The following is a 13,338-nucleotide window of genomic DNA, read 5'->3' on the forward strand; positions in this document are numbered from 1 at the left end:
AAGATTCTAGCAAGTATAAATTTAATTTTTTTTTTCTTATATACCAGTAAAGCAAGACATTTTGTCTCGTTGTATTTTTCAAGGCAATAGTGTACGTCTTTCCCACACTACCGGCTCTCCCCCAGGACATAATTAGGGCTATGTTAAAAAAAAAAAATGTAAGGAAGGAAATGTCTGGTTATAAAAGCTTAAATCAGTATATGCAAAAAAAAAAGAAAAAAATGAACAAATATGGATTCCAACCACAAACACCATGGAGAAGACTACTGGTTCAGAAGCGTAGGAAAACTTACCTGGAAACATATCTGCTGCAGACCGTTTCTTTAACGGCCACAACAACTGCACAGTCCTTCATGCAAAAGGGCCCCGAAGTTCAAAGGTTTTGTGGATAACGCACTAATTGTTCTACCATTAGCATTGCAACTGTATCTGACAAAGGATTATTGAATCCGATTTTAAAAGCCGGTGCTGACAAAAAATGGCTGCATTTTCCAAAAAAAAAAAAAAAAAAAAAAAAAAAGGACAAGGAGTACTTTGCAATCTTTTGCTAAGTGGAGATGAGACATTGTGCTGACTGTGTTGTGTTATGAATGCACTAAAATAAACAGACAGATGAAGCAGTATGCTATTTCCAAAAGCAGTGCAAGTGGAGTGAAAGCATTTCCATACGAACCTGGCTTTAAAAACTGGGCTGTCAAAAGAACAGTTAAATGTAACACAAAGTAAGAAACTGTCCAATCACTAATGGTAGTTTTTCTTTTGCTTTGTTTTCAATTCACTGCTTGCAAGTAATGTATTTATTAAAGAAGAGTGAAAGCATAAAATAAATTCAACAAGTCAAGACCGGCTGGGAGATTCAAGAGCGGTGTGTTGTGACTGACACAGTGAAGGGGTAAACAAATGTTAAGGGAAAAAAAGAAAAATTTAGAAGGGTTATACACATTAGCACCACTTTTACAAAACCACTCAAGACGATGGTCACAAGTTCTTTGACATAAATTGGAATTACGTCTGAATATTATCCTGTCTCAGTTCCCAGGAAGGGGGTGGCTTCCCCCCCGAGTCACTTCCATTTGTTTGCTTAAGCAGTGAAACTACTTTCTAATTTTAAATATTACTGAATTGAAACGGAGCATCTTCTGATTCACTGAATAAGGAGAACAACCCTAAGAGTTTAATATTAACATTTGAGCCTGCTCATTTCTAGCCACGTTCTACTTTCCTCCTCCATTTGAAATCCCTACTGCAGACCTCTCACAGCGGCAGACTGGCAGGAGCGCTCTTCAGCGTAAAAGCGGCCCTCAAAATTAATTATGGAAGGCCAGGCTTGGTAGGCTCTCACGTGAGAACCATCCGGAAAAGCCTGGCGGGCTGGGGAGTAGCCAGGAATATCAGGACCAAAATTTGATGTGGGGCAGCAAATGTCACAACAGCTGGTAGCTTTTTTTTTTTCCAATGGCATTTTTAAGTGAAAGTTCTGTAAAAGTGTGGACTCTTTCACATAGAAGAGATGTCTTTTTTTACACCAAACTTCCTGATGATGGCAAGAACTGCCACTCCTTTTGACTAAATTATCCTCATGTAGCAATTTTCCTACAGTAATCTACAAAAAACACCAACAGCCCAATGAGGAAATCACCCCATTTCTTAAGAGGAGATCCAGCACAAGTCTCTTCACTTTCTTATGCTATTGCTTTGGAGCTCCTTGTGTTACAGCCACAATAAAAATTGAGGGAGCCAAAATAGGCGTTGAGTGAGCAAGCGAGCTCTCATTTACCATCCAAACTACTCACAACAGCAGCACTGTCTGGGCAAATGGTCACGGGGACAGCGCCAGACACCAGATTGCAGGATGCTCAGTGCAGGACAGAGCACCTTGGCAGGCTCCTGATGGAACAATTTACACCTCCCAGCATTACTCTTGCCACTTTGGAGCTGTTCGGTAGTGATCATTTCTATTTACAGATGGGGAACTTTGCATTACAGACGAAGCATAACTTTTCCAAAAGCGTGTGGGAGATGTAAAGGTCTTGACTTCACCAAACAGTCACGGGAGTTGGCTAAGCTACTTTGGAAAATCTCATCCAACGTGACCTTCTCCAACAGCTCAAACTGGCCTCCCCAATTCCCCATCCTGTGCCCTGACAAGATGCCCTCGATATCCCCAGCACAAATTTCTGCCAAAGGTCCTGGCCAGTAGAAAAAAAAAAATGCATACAATGAAGAGATGCGTACAAGAACTGAAAGGTTTTGATGATGTTGTATGTAGGATATAATCTGCAGTCAGTGGATTGAGCTGCATTATGGATAAACCAGAACACTAGTTTTGCCTGATATAGGTTTTCCATAAGATCCCCATGCCACCCCATATTGTGTTCGCATCATTCATCTCTTGGCATAGGCAGGAACCATACGTCTCTTGAGTGGATTGTAAGCTGTGCTGACTGTGTATTGAGGAATCTATAAGCAAGGATCGGATGCTACTGGGTGAACCCATGCAAACAAGAGGTTGAAAAGATTCCCAAAACAAAACCTATAGCTCACTACAGATGACACAATGAAGACTAGAGAGAAAAGCCAAATAGTAATGCTACACCATTCAGCTTCAAGAAGCACATTATTTATAGCGCTGTCCACATATGGCTACTGCTAAATGTCAAATCAGCAGCCTCATCAAATTACACTTTGGAACTAGTGGAGTCCACAGATCTGTACAGATATACGGTGCGACAAAACCCAGCTTCAGATCGTACAGTTGTCTACAATAGCCTGTGATCGTCAAACAACTACCAACTGAAGCCTGAAGCCTTGTGTAGTTCAAGGACCTCCTTGTGTAACTGAGCAGAATTAGAGAGAGGGGGGAAAAGGACATTTGTTAGTTATGACAAGGACAAACTAACAAGCTCCAGAATAAGTGGGTGATACGCAGTCTCGCCTCCAACCTGCAACGGGGACAGCTTGGTTCAACCCCCTGACACTCTGCATACTGCCCGCACGGGGAAAGGGCTGCTGTCTCGTGTAGGCTCTAAGGGTATATTGCTATCTCCTACTCAGTCTGTACTGATGGGGCAAAGAAAACCATAAATTCACAGCAACAAGATTCAGTAAATGAGTAGAAATAAGGAATTAACGTGAAGAAAATCTGGATTCTATTAAAGCTGCAATACTTTGTGACTTCCCATTCGAGTAATGGAACTCAGTGCACTTAAAATACTTTAAAAAAAAATGCATGCAGCTTCTTGAATTAAAAAAGGGTTAAGTGCTCTGATTTTTCAAGGACACCAGCCAGCAGTGGTTCCACTGACGTGAACAGCCAGTGTAAGTGCAGCATCTTTCAAACCAGAACAAAAAAAAAAAAAAAAAAAAAAAAAAAAAAAGGGGTTGGGGGGGGGGGGAGGGGGGAATATCAGTATTTGCAGCTACGAAGAGTCCATTGGTATGAAATATTTTCTTCAATTTAGTAATGGAAAATAGCTGGCTTCTCGTTTAGCCTACGTACATCCACTAACTCGTGTCAGCTCTATTCTCCATAAATGTACTTTGGTTATAGTCGCATGTTTCAGTCCAGACATCTTTGGCCTAAACAAGCTGTACAAAGCAGGATTTCCACAGGAACAAAAAAATACTAGTATAATAATTGAGGACATGTTTCAACATTGTAATGATCTGTAGACTCCCAAACCTATTTTTCCAGCCACCTTTGAGTTGCATGCTGTAGCAGTACAGTCAGCACCTCTCAACAGATAATGCTGCAGAGATGGATCTCACTTCAGCAGTGATCACCAAATGCGTACTTCAGGCAAAAACCTCTGCCCCTTGGGATTTCCAAATGCAAGCTACCTTTAGTCCCTAAAGCGTTTTCATATTCCTAAGAAGCCGTGAGAAGCTGCAAGAAGCACATTTAAGAGAATAGACTTAATCCACTCTTCAGTCTGTAGAATAACCAAACTTTAAAGTTTTAACCAGCAAGTGCTTTGATCTGCTATTGTTATAAACATCCTTTCTCGCACAAAGACATTTGTCATCCAAACTATTTCCATAATGTGAAGCATAGGCTCTTACTCACTACTCTGAGCAGATTCCTTTTTAAAGGTCACTTGAATTGCTAACAGGGAACTGGTTAAGGATTATAAAACAATTTGTGAATAAATGTTAATACTGCAAATATTTAGACATGTGATATTCGCAAATTATATACTTGTCCTTACTCCTTCCTTCTCAATTTCCTTTAGGGATGTTACCCACTTCTAGGTGAGCAAACAGGATAAAATACAGGGAGGCATAAAAAGCAGCATAAATACCTCTTTCCTAGTGAAAATCTTGCAGGAGAGGTACACCACTAAGCTCTGACAAGAAAACGATTCCTCCTTTTAACTTGTGTGCTTTTTAAATTCGCAAATTACACAGGTCATTGATAGCGTGGAAGCAAAATAATTTTCAGAGGTGTCAGGAAACTTGACAAAATTATTTATGCTTCCCAGCTACAGATTTTAAGTATCAACAATTAACTTAACTAAGATGATGTGAAGATTAACCTTAAAAGTGACCGGTTTGTTTCTGTCTGCAGTTTCTGACACCGAGCTTGTTCACGAGATCAAAAAAACACCCTGTGCAGCAGCTGTAGCTTTTAAATTCTGGGACTAGCACGTGAAGCCAGCTTAAGTGTGCTCCGACACAGACCACAGCTGATGTGGCAATGCAGAATGTATGTTTACACATTTACTCTGTGACTCCTTCCAAGAGTTAACGTCCCAGGCTAGGGGTCTTGCACCTCAAATGCCTGTTTCTCTTATTACAGACAAAAGAAGAGTGAAGCAAACTGGATTTTAAATTAAGAACAACAGGAGGTTTTAATTCTTTCTCCTCCCAATGAGGCAAGCCATTCTCTTGTCATCGCCATCAAACTGGTTTCAAATTTAACCGTAAGGCTGAACCATACATATTAAAACCTACCAAAAAATTGTAAAGATTAATAATGTCCCGCTATTTGGATGGTGATATATATACGACAAATTATTAAAGCTGTAATTGAATTTAATTTTTCTGCTGTGGTTCAACATTAATCAAACTGCAATGAAGTATTATGTCTGCAGCTGATCCAATCTGCACTGTGTGTCGTGTGTGCCCGTGCTGTTGGGTCCAGTGTACTCGTTCACATTTTACACATTTCTGTAGGCATTGTTCCCTTCTGAACACCAAAAAGATGTAATCTGTGACCACGTCTATTCCTCTGTTTGGGAAAACACTTTTAGAAATCAGATAACCAGTCTAGTCTGTAAGTAGCATTTGAATTATTTTAAAATGCTAATTTCCAGCGTGGCACAGAGTAGGCTACCAACAATTATTTCTCATGATATTTACACAGGGAAACAAGCTTGGCATTTTAATTAAAATCCCCATATCACAACGTAAGATTGAAGTATTCAGGAGAACATTGAATACGAATTCCCATCTCTGCAGCATTATCTCATGCGTCATCAATTACTGCCATGCCTAAATCTAGCATCATGCCAGCACATTAAGACAGTAGGTACTATATGCAGTGTTCACTGGACCAGAAGAACAGAAATAAGAAGGGGGAAAGGAAACCCTAGAGAAGAAATTAAAAAGGCAGACCGTGCAATACAAACCAGATCATGGCTGCTTAGCTAATATGGGCCAACTGCTGCGGAAGAAAAATGTCGAACACCCCAAGTTGTGTAAATTTTTTGTAAACATCTAACACGCACACAAACACACACAACACCAACCTACACATGAATGAAAAATATATATTGATCTTTTGCTAATGCTAAGTTTCTTCTAAGTGCAGACTAAAGTGAAGAAACTTTAACAGAGAACTTAAAATTATTAATAAGGAAAAGAAATACTTGAGAAGTACTTTCTTAACAAAAATCTAGTCTTAAGCAGAACACCATTAACTGACCCTTGATTATTCACTACAAGTTTTCTTGCTCTCGCGCTGAAACTGCAAATGAAACTTAGCTAAAGCTAAGTGCCAAACTTGGGTCCAGTTTAGGCTGAACAAGCTGCTGTGCCTAAGACTAACCGAAGATGCTTTGCAAAGAGAAAAATTTAAAAGCTCCAAAAAGCTTAAAAGGGTAAAACTAAACAAAACAATTGTTCCCCATCTTATGGCTGTACTCTCCACACCTACTTCAACATAAAGCAGTACTTTAAAGAAATTCACAGCGCAGTTTCAGATTCATGGGGAAGGCCTGCTGTACTAGTACTGTAACGCATCCGTGTTTCCGTACTGCCAGATGTCATTCTAACGCTTTAACACACCAGTAGTTTTCCAAAAATATAAACTAAAAAAGGATCAAAATATGTTCTACTACACTATTCCATCAGGTTCGCATATGAATTAAACTGATTCTTCAACCAAAAGTATAAAAACTTAACAAAATAAATATCTACGAAAGAATGTATTATTTTGAATCAATTTCTGAAATGTCACGTTGAACTAAAATTTAAAGTCACCTACAGTTTTAGGAGAACTACTTAAATATTAAATCCCAGGCCCACTTAATCTTAGCACGCAAGTTACCACAAAAAAAATTAACCCTGTACTGACAAAACGGTGCCCGCTCCTATCCAATTTGACTGCATTCACATCAAGTACCATCCGATCACGGCCTAACTTGCGGTGGGTTGACGATGCTGATAAGTATGTATCTTACCGATTCTATAGGCTTGTCTAGAGATGCTTGCTCTATCTCCAGGTGCCCTTCTTCATATTGATCAAAGTGATTGCCCTGTAAAAGAAGATGACCGTTAGCTCTACAGCAGAAAACACATTTCCAACAGGCTAGTTTCATATGATTTTGCTAGCAAAACAAATGAACTTATTAAGTACAGGCTCAATTCAGTATATGGGCTATAAGAACAAAAAAAAAAATTATTCTAAAAACTAAGCCAGTTTGATGATAATCATAAACTATGGAAGTTGCAAAATATTGAACATTTATGATGGACTTTTGGATTTTTTTTCTTTAGAAAGTCTATGAAAACGCTGACCATAAGCCAGTGATGGTCTTAAAACCACACAGGACAAAAAGCAGAAGGAATTGACCCCACCACCACTACAAAGGGTTTTTTGTTTTCTCTTTTAAGGAAGACTAAGGCTTTCCTTGCAGCAGGAAATCCAAATTGCTTGAGGCATACATGTAATTTCATACACCTTAAGTCAACAAAAACCCACAGTGGTACCAAACGAAACCTCTCCCCATGCCCACAGCACTTGTTTGTGGTCTGAAGCAGCCCTTTCTTTGAATCCAGGCAGCTGCACAGCGAACCGTTAGTGGAAGCAATCCTCCAACATGCAGAAAAAGCCGTTAGTTCCAGCCCCGAGCTGACCACGCAGCCACACAAGCACATAGGGTGGCACAAAGAATCCAGGATGCACGCACAGAACTGCTTATTCCAAACGTACCAGCTTAAAGCATTTGTGAGCACAGTACCTAAAACTGCGACAAAAAAATGACCGGACTGAGGAACACGTCTGAGGAAAGACAGACGGACCAAGAGATACACAGGGAAGTGCACTAATTAAGTCTGCAGATACTCACACAGCGAAGAAACCGCTACAAGGAATGGTAAATCCAAGCATCTTGCTTCCTTACGCTCCCAGAGCAACCCCATGAAACATCTTTAGTCCTATAGACTGGCCACGTATAATAATTAAAGTAGATAGGAAAATCAAATAGGATTGTTGTCATGGTGTACTGTGCCTGGCCTCCACCAACGTACATCATACTCCCCTCTAGATTGCCGATTTCTCAACAGGGCAACCTCTCCTCTATCCAATGGTGCCTTGTAAGCACGGAACACCACACAAACAACAGCCACTGGAGCAGAGACTAGAGCCGAGCAAGGCTCCTAAGGCATCTGCTGCAGCAAAATCCAACCTTCCCATGCTTTTGCCAAGACATGAAGCGTACGGGGCTCATGAGCTAGGAAGGTAAATGGCAGTCTCTGTCCTCTGGAATAACCGTTGGTGCTGGAACAGCATCAGTGTGAATGGCCATCTCGGGAGGGGGGGGGAAAATCTCTGTTATAGCTCTGTTGTAATTTCAGAGGTTTCTGAAACCTCAAATTCCTGAAATTGCAAACACAGTGAACCATTTTTGGCTGTTCAATAGGTCCATGGTGTAGCACTAACATCCACCGTCGCTAGCACAGTCCTGGAAAAAAAAAAAAGTCTTTCTAGCTGCAAACTCAAAATCAAACAGGAGAGATGCCTGCAGCCGCAATGAGCACAAAAGCCACTGAAAAGGGTCATTTCAGCTGGCTCTCCTATGTTCTCTGGGCACTGCTCAGCATCATGGCCCCGTGAAACCCCTGGAGGTGCCAAGGCCTCAGCTGTCACCCCTATTACCCTCCCAGGCCCCACAGTGCCACCAAAATCCCTCCAGCTGCTTGGCGAACACCAAACACCTGCCTTTATCTGTATCCCAGCTCCGCAATTACTTTGAGCAGGAACACCTAACAGCACTGCCAAGAGAAACATGTTGTCACCCTCCTCCTTTCTACCAATACCAACTTTTCCTTCTGCAAGAATTTTAATGAAAGCCAGCACGCGAAAGAGCAAATTACAGTTGTAACGGACTGCCTGTTGGAATTTTACAAGGCAGGCACCAGCCTCCAAAAATCCTCTGGAACGAGCATTCGTATCCAGTGATGCAAATCTGCAAGAGACCAATCTTGACAAAAACACATTGCCAAGAGGACTTGCTTTGATGCCGGTGCCCCAACTGCCAGCCTATACATCATCTGCCGTCCACAGTGATAATTCTCCCAGGCCACACTCTGCTCCCAGTAGTCTTCTTTCCCACGGCCTCTCCAGAGCAAATCTGGGGCTTAATTTGCAGGCAGAAATCCACTCCCATCCATTTTTTTTGGACAGCCTTCAAGGAACAAGCTGAAGGCAAACTTACCATGCATGTGCAGTCGTTGAGCTGCTAAAGAAGGCCAGTAATTCTTGGGGAGGGGCACAGTGTAGAGGTACGGACTGTACATGTGTGTGCTGCAACGTCAGGGAGCCCACAGGGAAAAGACGACATAAAACCTGCCTGATGGCTGAAGGACACGGCCCAGCCTCCCAAAAAGTAGTGCCCAAGAGAACAAAAGCAGTCAAGAGTGCACACGCTGCTAATGAATTGGCACTGTTGGCTACTGAACACTAGCAAAAACACATTACCAAAGCTTTGCATATAAAAAAAATTAAATCCACATTTAGTTAACATACACTTGAAACGCTCTCAGCAAAAACAAAGACGTACTTCCCCCCCGCCTAATTTCACAACGTGATTTGCAGATAGCTCAGAATATGCCAACTAAATTACCTGGAGCTGGCAAAATATTCCTGCCTACTCACCGTCTCCTTCGGTGCGCTGCCTGCCAAGACATTTTAAATTGTTTTTACAAAGGCAAGGGTCAATTCCAGTTTGAAAGCACGCCTTGCTGATTTGAGGCTTTACAACTCAATTTTTTCTGTGCTTAGAAACAATGTCTCCTCCCTGAAACTATGCAAAAGACGGAACACTCACCAAGTCACAGCAAATGCAAATACGTCAGAAAGCAAATAAGGCCCTTCTCCCCAAGTTCTGTTGACCCCACTGTTATACGTTTTATATATTTGGGGGGTTACTTAAAATATATCCCTATATCCTTGGGTTTTACTCAAAATATATTTCTATATCCTGGGGGGGAGGGGAGTGGTTATTTAACATCTATATCCTTGGTGGTGATGTTACTTAACATCTATATCCTTTGGGGGGGTGGGGTGGGGTTATTTAATATCTATATCCTGGGGGGGGGGATTTAACATCTATACCCTTCGGGGGGGTTATTATCTATTTTTGGTTTATTGTTACTGGTAATGGGAGTGATGGGAGTGGGGACATGTTGCTTGTTTTTACAAATATCAGCAGTACTAACACCAGAGCTTTCAAAGCAGGCAGGGTGCTTCCAATCACCTTGAGCTCCTGGGCGTGCAAATGCCACCCAATCGCACGGGGACAAGCCCCAGTGGGACGCTGACAAACTGCTCGCTGTGTCAGGAGGTTGACTGTTACAGGCTTGGTAATTTAAGGCATCGCAATAACAAAGTGTCCAAACAGAGCTGAAATCAATACTCATCACAGAGACTGTTCTTTATTTATCAATACTTAAAACAAATGATAAAGGAGACATTTTCCTTCCATCATAATGTAACTCACCCTGGAAAAAAGCAGGAAGATAATCCAACAGTCATAGTGAGGTCAAATTTATGAGCGTGTTCAGCCTAACTGTGCCTAACGAGCAAGGAGAAAAATGGTTCTCACTTCTAAGGCCACGACAGACAGCTCATTAAAGCAATGTTGTCTGCCATCGTGGCGATTGCAGGCCTTTAGGAGCTGGGACTCCATGGGGCTGGAGGCAGCAGAGTGCCCCTTTGCTTTCTCATCCCTGGAGCTGGCCAAGGAACAAGTTGGGGGGAATTCCATCTGTTTTCCTTCTTTTCCAGTCTCTCAACCTGGCACATCGAATGGATCCACATAACATTTCTGTTTTGCTGCATCTTAAGACAATGAATCAGAGGAAGACAAAATACTTTAACATTTAAATCTAACAATTAATTAAACCCTAAATGTTGAATCTGTTGAGAATAAACTACATTTCTGACAAACATGTACCATAAGCACAGACCATATTTTCATGTGATTTTGATCTGTGTCTTCTGCAAACTTGAGGGATGCTTCCCTCTTCAGAGGAAGCCTTTAAGTGAAAAGAAGAATTCAACCCCTACAAAATGGACACCACACCATAAAATAACAGCTGCGTTAAAACCAGCACTATTCAAAACCTATTCCCAAACCTTCTTCCCCATGTGACTATTACAGAGATACAGTAAAATCCTGGCCCCACTAGCTAATGATAAAGTTTCTACCTGCTCCCACAGACAAGGATTTTGGGGCTGGATGCAGTGCCCTTCTCCCTCTCACCCTCTGCCCCTCCATTTTAAAGCTGTATCAGGCTTCCTCACTTTTGCTTTGTGAAACAAGATGCGTTGCACTGCTTGTATGGCTTTCTTACAGATGCTGCCTCCATCCTAAAATAGCAGAGCAAATAAGATGAGAGGCTTCCACTTAAGCATCATTTATTGCTATCACTTTGTGCTATAGCAAATGCTCTGATGATAGGTACTTCACTACAAGTGTTCTGAAATTCAATGTATTTTACTACTTGGATGAGAAGCAAGGGCAAGCCTTCGACATCTAAACATTCCTTATTATACGCCACGCACACCAGTTTCCTTGTTGCATTCATCTCCAGGAGCCAATATGTTTGTCCCCTGTAATTTTATGTGTAGTATCATCTGAACTTTGGCTAAGCACCCATTTGGGTTACTCACAGTCACATATCCTCTCCTTCACTTGCCCATTGTTTGATCTTTGCACGAAGCTCTTCGCCAAACCTTACGTCTCGGAGCCCTCAACACACTTAAGCGCTGAGTTATGAATACAGCATTTGAAAAATCACTAACAAAAGCTGCCTCCGTGCAGGATTTTAGACCCTTATTCTCCCCTATTCAGGCTGTAAATACTTCAGAGCTCTGGCCCAACAAATGCCATTTTGTCCAAGATTAAATGTAGTAGAGTCACTGCATTTTCTGAAACAATTCAAGTTAAATAGCTAATGGGAAAGAGTACTGCTGTTTCTTTTTCACTTATAAGGTCCCAAACATTGCAGCAGGCAGACTCAGTCAGTATAATAAAAAAAGAAAATTAAGAGCTTAATCACACTTTCATCCCAAAATCTTTAGTGGCAAGAACTGGTGCCAATAAATGACTCAATGCAAGTGAAATGAATTGTTGATTTAAGCCCATTTATCAGAGTAAGTTTAGTATCACAGAATTAATTCTCTCCCTGACACGAGGCACATTTTCATGAAGGTGGGCAAAGACAAAGCACCTAAGGACACATGGACATTACTGGACCAGAGGAGGAAGCATCCTCAGAAGTACAAGGCAGAAGAAAAATATGCTCTCTCCTTCCCCTTTGCTCCCCTAGAAGGGCATATCCAAAGCCAGACCTGACTTCTGAGCACTGCATTTTCTGTGTCACCTACAGCATCCTCAGTACAAGGAGGAAAGAACAACGAGTCGCTTCAAGGCTATTAGACTTCCCTGGGTATTAATTACTGGACTGCTCTTTCCAATCTGCCCAAGCACAGAGGATATTAAGATGTCAGCATGCACAATACATTCCACATAGTGCACATTCCTGATGGGAATTAGTGCTTTCTGTTATCAACAGCCCTAAGTTATCCATGTATTATTTTGAAAGAAAAGTAAATGTGGCAGCCTGCATTTCAGTAGCCAGGCCAAACCTTGAAACATGGCTCTCATGCGGAGACAGGAGAAAACTACAACAAAGGAGTAGTATAATGGAGACGTGAAAGCAGTGGTTTTCTTTCAGAACGCCTTCATTCAGCTGTCCTTTCGGTTACTGCTCAACACCAGAGCTCAGTTACATGAATGTTGTTGTTATTAATATGAAAGAAGATGATGTAAGTTACAAAAACCAACAGAAGTCAGATACAAAGAGCTTAGAATAAGAATACCTAGGGAAAACGCTGCCTGCTCCACAAGTCACAGGGACAGCACCTTCAGTGTAAGACTCCAGCATAAAACCCCGCGCCTATGCCCAAGAGCACTAAAACCAGCAACGACTGGGGAGGGAACACGCAGAACGCAGTTGCTGAGATGTTAAAGCAGACACAATCTATTTATGCCTTTACCAAATTTCAGGACCAGTTTAGGAAGGTGCACAGAAACACGTGTTCCTGCGACCGTGCAGATAACAATCTAAGGAAAGTCATTTTGCCGAAAAGCCTCACTAGACTCACTATCATTATTTCTTAAATGCACTGGAAAAAAAGCACAGCGTGATCATGATTGCTTAACTGCACTTGAAAAGAGCACAGCGTGCTCCTTAAGATATTCAAAAATTAGTTTTACCCTGGTAGAATATCAGGAAAAGACTCAAAAAAATAACATTTATATTGCATTTACTTTAGAAAATGGAATTTTAAAACACTAAAGCAAATCAGCACCACTTATGCATATTCTACTTATCCATCAATTCAATCAATAAACTTTAAACTCCCCAAAATATTAAGCCAAGCCATAAAATTCAGGGTTGTTACCGACAAGTGCTACTTCAAAGCGTTTAACCAAGCCCACTGCCCATTCCTCATAGTTCTGAAGGCATGAGGCTGTAAAGCAGCAGCAGAGACACTAGGAATATCTAAAAAGAGAAATGAGTACCCACAAAAAAGGCCCTTTTCTA

The 13,338-nt window shown here is 41.4% G+C and overlaps 1 protein-coding gene across 2 annotated transcripts in view; it reads right to left on the reverse strand.

Annotated features, from left to right (window-relative positions):
• GPATCH8 (G-patch domain containing 8) overlaps positions 1 to 13,338 on the reverse strand; it is a 49,816-nt gene extending 36,478 nt beyond the window's left edge. The window contains exons 1-2 of one of the 2 annotated variants that reach the window (XM_035901220.1): positions 13,321 to 13,338; positions 6,684 to 6,758 (exon numbers count right to left, since the gene is read on the reverse strand). The gene's annotated coding sequence lies outside the window, so the exon portion shown is untranslated. Of the gene's footprint in view, positions 1 to 6,683; positions 6,759 to 13,320 lie in introns of those variants that run through there. The other variant, XM_009645461.2, reaches the window with a different exon arrangement.

This window comes from Egretta garzetta, unplaced genomic scaffold (assembly GCF_000687185.1).
Source record: "Egretta garzetta isolate BGI_Z169 unplaced genomic scaffold, ASM68718v1 scaffold551, whole genome shotgun sequence".
In the NCBI taxonomy this organism is placed as follows: Eukaryota; Metazoa; Chordata; class Aves; order Pelecaniformes; family Ardeidae; genus Egretta; species Egretta garzetta.